Consider the following 7,958-nt stretch of genomic DNA (forward strand, 5'->3'; position numbering starts at 1 on the left):
TCCCACTGTGTAGTGTCCCTGCGTGTCCCCTTGTTGGTGTGTTCGGCAGCAGGGCGAGGAGCCGGCCCTGACCTGCCTGCACTAGCACAGTTGTTACTGCACAGCCCTTGGTCCGTCCCCTCCTGTCGTCTGCTGTGTAAGGTCATGATTCCAGCCGCTCTTCACTGGGCTTTTCCAGGCTTTCGATCCCCCTCCTCTGACCATGCGAGCTCTGCACCCGCCTGTCTCAGGTTGGGAGCCCAGTGCCGCTGGGACGAAGTGGGACTGTTCTGAATGTTCTCTCTGAATACTGTAGGGGTGCCTCAGTTTCCCCTAGGCATTTCTTAAGTCTCTAGGGGGTGAGGTAAGGGGGTGTAATTGTTGCAGAGCAAAGGGCCCGAGTAATAAATGGCCGACACTCTGTCTCCTGGCAACTGATGGCCTGGGCCCTTCCCCCCTGCAAGGTGAGAGCTAAAGGGTTGGAGAACAAAGGAATCCGGTGACCTCCCGCCCCGGGAAAGGGACAAAGCCCAGGGGATGGGGGGCTGGAGGGAGTTTCAGTTTGGGGCTGGCTGGGACATGGAGTGAAGGGCAGACAGGGTTGTCTGGCTCACTGCCCCCCAAAATGGACCCAGCTGAGGGATCCTGTTCTCTGCACCTACAAGCTCTGTGTTAGACCATGTTCCTATCGTCTAATAAACCTTCTGTTTCCCCGGCTGGCTGAGAGTCCCGTCTGACTGCGGAGTTGGGGGGCAGGACCCTCTGGCTTCCCCAGGACCCCGCCTGGGCGGACTCGCTGCGGGAAGCGCCTGGAGGGGCAGAGGAGGCTGAAGGCTCCGAGGTCAGACCCAGGAAGGTGGAGCCGGGGGAGCTGTGTGTCCTGCAGACAGGCTGCCCCCAGAGAGGAGACTTCCCCAGAGTCCTGCCTGGCTTCAAAGGGAGCAGGTCCAGAGCATCGCCCAGTGACTCCGTGACAGCTGCACACGGGTGGGGCCACACCCCCAGCTCTGCGCCAGTGCGCCCGATCCCGCCCCAGGCCTGCCACGCAGCTGCCCCACCTCCAAGAGGCAGCCTCAGCTCCAGCTTCCCCCTGCCAGCGAGTCGCACGGAGCCGGGCCCTGGGGGAGCCTTGGCTGCTCCACAGGCCCCAGCCCGGACCTGCAGCGACCCGCAGCGCGGGCCCCGCCGGCGGGTTTGTCCGTGGCTCGGCCACAGCCGAGGGAAGCCCCTAGCCCACCCTTCCCAACCAGCTGCACCACTCGCAGGAGGCGGCTGGGTCCGTGTACCCCGAGCATCACTTACAAGCTACTTGCTAACAATCTCAGGCCTCAAACTGCCAAGGGGCACGGCGCTGCTACTGAGCAATGGCTGACTCCTGTATTTTTACCCTATGATTATAAAATAAATCCCGTGGAATAGAAATATCGCACTTACACGTCAGGGATAGTACAGCGGCAGGGCCCTTCCTTTTCAGGCTTTGTTTTGTTTAATGTTTCCTGGGAATTCATCGGTGTTTACTACAACAAAACTGGTGCAAAAAACTATAAATAATTCTTCTGGGTGAATATCAGGGTTTTATTTGGTGGGTGAAAAGACATGGGGGGAAGTAGTCAGTAAATTAGTGCTTTGAATTCCATTCATCGATGTGGTTTGCTGCAGAGCTAAAACTGAACTGAACCCGCAAGACCACTGCTGAGCTTAGGAAACCCTTAGATCTCCACTCCCCAAATGAAACTTTTCATTTGAATAACCAGTTGCCTGTTGTAGACTCAGAATTATTAGCCTATAAATATTTACATTCAAGCAGTGGGCGGCCCCATTTGCAGCGCAGACGCTCAACTTCCTCCTTGTCTCCTGTTTTGTTTTTTAAACTTTCGAATGCTTCCTTGTGGTCTGAAGTGCGTTCGGAGACAGATTTTTGTTTTATTCCCAGTTTAGTGGATCACGTCTTTAAACCAGCCCCTGCTAACAGCTTGAAATGTGCACGGGGTGGGCGTGAGATTCATCGGTACATTCGGATGCACACGCACAGCCGAGCTTGCTGCAGGCCTGGCCGTTGTGAGTCTCTTCTGACTAACGCAGAGTCTGACTTCAAGAGGCAGCCGCACAGGCTAGCATATTATCCCGATACATCTAGCTCAGGCCAGGGGTTGCATTTTCCTAACAAGACAAGTTGTTTTTAATATGTTTGAATGACACAGACATAGCGTGTAAATCTGAAAAAACGGAGTAATACGTTTTGTAAAACCCAGGACATTTTTGGTAAAACTTGGTTTAAACTGAAAATGCAGGGGTGTATCCCAAGACCCTTGTGCACACGCACTCCTGCTTGAACCCCCCTGGCCTAGACCCCTGGAGAAAGGACAGTTAACCCAGAGCCCGTCTTCCGGCTCAGGTGCTGTGACCCCATGGCCAGGCTCTGTCCCTCGCCGACTCCTTCCTTGCTCAACTCCCCGGTGAGAGAGCGCCGAGCTCCTTCCCGCAGCCAGCCCCTGGCTCTGGAGCTGGGTCGGTGCCAGCTTCCCTGCGGGAGGCAGGGGATCCTCCTCACACTCAGTGCCCACGTCCAGGGGCTGGGGCTGCTGTTGTCTGCTCGGGTTTTCCATTGATCTGGGTCGGCCTCGGCCAGTCCTTTGTAAGGGCCCGTCTGGTTGGCTCAGCCTGCTCAGCAACCCCCTTCCCCACATCTCTTAGCCTGCCCTGAGAGAAAACTTGGTTCTTTTTCTCCCGCTGGGCAGCCGGGCACAGTATAGGGGAAACCGAGGCACACATGGGACTCATAAAACTATTACAAACAATGCCCCCTTTGTCGCAGGTGCCCAACAGCAAGTTGTTCCCTGGCCCGTGGCTGCACGAGGGTCTCCAGGTCCCTGGCCAGGGCTGCTCCAGTTAATTCAGCCCCCATCCAGTGTGCAAGGACATCCCGGTTCCCCACGCCCCCGAAGGCGCAGCACTCTGCATTCATTGCAGCTATTACAGGACCATGGTTTAGTCAGTGAGCCTGCTGCCCTCCGGCCCTGCCCCTCCGCAATCTTGGCAATCCCTCCCTGGCCCTGCCCCATGGGCACCCGTGTGGGGTTCAGGCTTTTACCTGCAGGGATGTCAGACCCCCCCTTCTCCGGCCCACCCTCATGCTTCTCCTCTCTCGGGGCAGATCTAGGCCTTGTAGGTCAGCCCCAGGGCATGGGCCCTCCAACCAACCTGAGTGGGCCCGTAGGCTGGAGAGCGGCCCCTGGCACGTAGCTGCTGGCTGCTCAGTAGTGCTGCTCAGAGGTAGGAAAAGGCTGCTTTGAAGATGGCCCCAGTTTTCTATCACTGGGGGAACACGCAGCGGAAACCTGGATTCCTGCCCAACCCTGCGAGCCGACGGCGTTTGCTTGGGGGCCATGGAGCCCACGGCCGTGCACTTGGAGCCTTTGCTGGCTGACCATTTGTGACGTTACAAAGGTTGTCGTGTGAGGTGTCTATGGAAAGGTTATGGTTTGCTGGTTATGATCATGCTGTCTGTATGGGTGAATCATTTCTGTAGTTGAAGTTATGAATATTGGCTATGTCCTTGTATCTCAAATGTATTTGATTCCAAATAACCTCAGTGAAGCATTTGGTCAGCTTCTTGAGAAGGGACTGAATGCATCCGATGAAGTGAGCTGTAGCTCACGAAAGCTTATGCGCGAATAAATTGCTTAGTCTCTAAGGTGCCACTAGTACTCCTATTCTCAGTAAGTGCCCAGTCAAGAAACACTTAACGCACAATGGACTTTGGGAGACGCCAATCCACATCTGAGCTTTCCTGGGAACCTTCAAACTAACATGTAAACAATGTATAGTAGGGGAAGCAAAAGTGGATGGGAACCTGGGAGGCAGTGACCATGAGATGGTCGAGTTCAGGATCCTGACACAGGAAAGAAAGGAGAGCAGCAGAATACGGACCCTGGACTTCAGAAAAGCAGACTTTGACTCCCTCAGGGAGCTGATGGGCAAGATCCCCTGGGAGAATAACATGAGGGGGAAAGGAGTCCAGGAGAGCTGGCTGCATTTTAAAGAATCCTTATTGACGTTTCAGGGGCAAACCATCCCGATGTGTAGAAAGAACAGTAAATATGGCAGGTGACCAGCTTGGCTTAACAGTGAAATCCTTGCTGATCTTAAACACAAAAAAGAAGCTTACAAGAAGTGGAAGATTGGACAAATGACCAGGGAAGAGTATAAAAATATTGCTCAGGCATGCAGGAGTGAAATCAGGAAGGCCAAATCACACCTGGAGTTGCAGCTAGCAAGAGATGTTAAGAGTAACAAGAAGGGTTTCTTCAGGTACGTTAGCAACAAGAAGAAAGTCAAGGAAAGGGTGGGCCCCTTACTGAAGGAGGGAGGCAACCTAGTGACAGAGGATGTGGAAAAAGCTAATGTACTCAATGCTTTTTTTGCCTCTGTCTTCACGAACAAGGTCAGCTCCCAGACTGCTGCACTGGGCAGCACAGCATGGGGAGGAGGTGACCAGCCCTCTGTGGAGAAAGAAGTGGTTCGGGACTATTTAGAAAAGCTGGACGAGCACAAGTCCGTGGGGCCGGATGCGCTGCATCCGAGAGTGTTAAAGGAGTTGGCGGATGTGATTGCAGAGCCATTGGCCATTATCTTTGAAAACTCATGGCGATCGGGGGAAGTCCCGGACGACTGGAAAAGGGCTAATGTAGTGCCCATCTTTAAAAAAGGGAAGGAGGAGGATCCTGGGAACTACAGGCCAGTCAGCCTCACCTCAGTCCCATCATGGAGCAGGTCCTCAAGGAATCAATTCTGAAGCACTTAGAGGAGAGGAAAGTGATCAGGAACAGTCAGCATGGATTCACCAAGCGCAAGTCATGCCTGACTAATCTAATTGCCTTCTATGACGAGATAACTGGCTCGGTAGATGAGGGGAAAGCAGTGGACCTGTAGTTCCTTGACTTTAGCAAAGCTTTTGACACGGTCTCCCACAGTATTCTTGCCAGCAAGTTAAAGAAGTATGGGCTGGATGAATGGACGATAAGGTGGATAGAAAGCTGGCTAGATTGTCGGGCTCAACAGGTGGTGATCAATGGCTCCAAGTCTAGTTAGCAGCCGGTATCAAGTGGAATGCCCCAAGGGTCAGTTCTGGGGCTGGTTTTGTTCAATATCTTCATAAATGATCTGGAGGATGGTGTGGATTGCACCCTCAGCAAGTTTGCAGATGACACTAAACTGGGAGGAGAGGTAGATACACTGGAGGGTAGGGATAGGATACAGAGAGACCCAGACAAATTAGAGGATTGGGCCAAAAGAAATCTGATGAAGTTCAACAAGGACAAGTGCAGAGTCCTGCACTTAGGACGGAAGAATCCCATGCACCGCTACAGACTAGGGACCGAATGGCTCGGCAGCAGTTCTGCAGAAAAGGATCTAGGGGTTACAGTGGACGAGAAACTGGATATGAGTCAACAGTGTGCCCTTGTTGCCAAGAAGGCCAATGGCATTTTGGGATGTATAAGTAGGGGCATTGCCAGCAGATCGAGGGACGTGATCGTTCCCCTCTATTGGACATTGGTGAGGCCTCATCTGGAGTACTGTGTCCCACACTACAAGAAGGATGTGGAAAAATTGGAGAGAGTCCAGCGGAGGGCAAAAAAAATGATTAGGGGACTGGAACACATGAGTTATGAGGAGAGGCTGAGGGAACTGGGATTGTTTAGTCTGCAGAAGAGAAGAATGAGGGGGGATTTGATAGCTGCTTTCAACTACCTGAGAGGTGGTTCCAGAGAGGATGGCTCTAGACTGTTCTCAGTGGTAGCAGATGACAGAACAAGGAGTAATGGTCTCAAGTTGCAATGGGGGACGTTTAGGTTGGATATTAGGAAAAACTTTTTCACTCGGAGGGTGGTGAAACACTGGAATGTTACCTAGGGAGGTGGTGGAATCTCCTTCCTTAGAAGTTTTTAAGGTCAGGCTTGACAAAGCCCTGGCTAGGATGATTTAGTTGCGGATTGATCCTGCTTTGAACAGGGGGTTGGACTAGATGACTTCCTGAGGTCCCTTCCAACCCTGATATTCTGTGATTCTATGAATGGCGTCAGCCTGCAAACTGAGTCATGCATGGACTTGTGACTTGCCCATGTGACTCCAGACTCCATCTTGTTGCTGTGATTTTCCACAATAAGAACAAAGGGGTGGCCTTCCACCTGGCAGAGAATATAAAGGACCCTGAAAACCCCTCCATCTTGTCTTAAGTCCTGCTTCTGACCTCTGGACTTTACTACACCCATCCCAGCTGTGGATTTACTCCAGAGACTTGATTTGAACCTGCAGTTTATTCCTTCACTGCTACAAGCCTGAACCAAGAACTTTGCCGTTCCTGGATGTCATTGATTTCATTTAACCAATTCTAGCTCTCATCTCTATCTTTTTCCTTTTATGAATAAATCTTTAGATTTTAGATTCTAAAGGATTGGCAACAGCGTGATTTGTGGGTAAGATCTGACTTGTGTATTGACCGGGGTCTGGGGCTTGGTCCTTTGGGATTGAGAGAACCTTTGTTCTTTTACTGGGATGTTGGTTTTCATAACCATTCATCCCCATAATGAGTGGCCCTGGTGGGGATACTGGGGAACGGGAGTGTCTAAGGAAATTGCTTGTGTGACTCATGGTTCGCCAGTGGGGTGAGACTGAAGTCATCTCTGTCTGGCTGGTTTGGTTTGCCTTAGAGGTGGGAACACCCCGGCCTTGGGCAGTAACTGCCCTGCGTGAAGCACTTTGTCCTGAATTGGCTCTCTCAGAAGTGGCCCCCCACAGGCAGCATCATTACACCCTTCTCCTGCGGCGAGCGGTGGGACTTGGGTTTGCTTTCAGAGCAGCTTCCTGGAACATCTGCGGCTTTTATGGCAAGTCTATAAAAGGGCAACCATCAAATCCAGTCAGCATCTCCCCAGAACCGGCCGCTTCCTGTTACTGACCCAAGAGTCAGCCAAGCCGGGTCAGAGTCACACCTCGGGGCCTGCCAGCGAGAGTGGGCAGCCTGGGAACTCCCCCTGTTCCTGGCGAGAGGCGTCCCCATATCACAGACACGGACAGAACCCAGAGCATCCACCAGAGACAACAGCACAACCGGGGTCTGGGCGCCAGCCTGGCAGGCCCAGTGACCTAACAACCATCCCTGGTCTGTAACCCGCCAATGCCTGCATTCCCCTCGCAGGCCTGAACCTAGCCTGGGCCTTGGCCTGGCAAAGCAGGAAGCGAACCGCCCCCAGCCTGACCCTCTGGCCTGGCAGCTCGAAGCAGACAAGGGGGCGGAGGGTCCACCCATGTCCAGCATTTCCGCTAACAGCCGTTCAGGCATTCACAAAAGGAGCTGGGAGGTTAGTGCCTAGGCTGTGTGCCGACGGGCCCGTTTCCCTCCTTTGGGGCTCAGCCATTTGGCAAGAAACTGCCATGTGGCCAACATTCTGGGCACAGCGCGAGGCCAGGCACCCTCCGGCCCCGCCGTTCTTGCAGCCTCCAGGACCCCACCCAGGGCTCCATGCCAGCACGAGCCAGCAGACTGGGGGGGCTGTGTCTCCCCTGCCCTGTAGCCTGGGGAGCCTCACCATGCCATGCTGAAGTAGCTCCCAGCTGGGCTGCTCGCACACAGCCTGACAGCACCCCTGCCAGCCACACCCTGGCTCTCACCAGCCTGGGTTATACAGCAGGGTCACCCCAGCACACCCCCAGTCCCAGATCGCCCCCAGAACTGTATGTCCTGGATGCCCAGCCCTCGCCTGGACAGTCCAGAGGTGTTAAGTCTGTTATGCCTTTAAGGGAATAATATGCCAATTCTGATCTCAGATAGCTATTAAGACATTTCATTTCAAACATCCTGGATTAGCTAGAACAGTAAAACAAGTGTATTACCTACAAAGAGAGATTTCAAGTGAGTCCAAGCCCTGAGGCATGAGAATCAGAAATGGTTACAAGGACAATAGAGACAAGCCGGTTAC

This window comes from Natator depressus, chromosome 2 (assembly GCF_965152275.1).
Source record: "Natator depressus isolate rNatDep1 chromosome 2, rNatDep2.hap1, whole genome shotgun sequence".
NCBI classification, from domain to species: Eukaryota; Metazoa; Chordata; order Testudines; family Cheloniidae; genus Natator; species Natator depressus.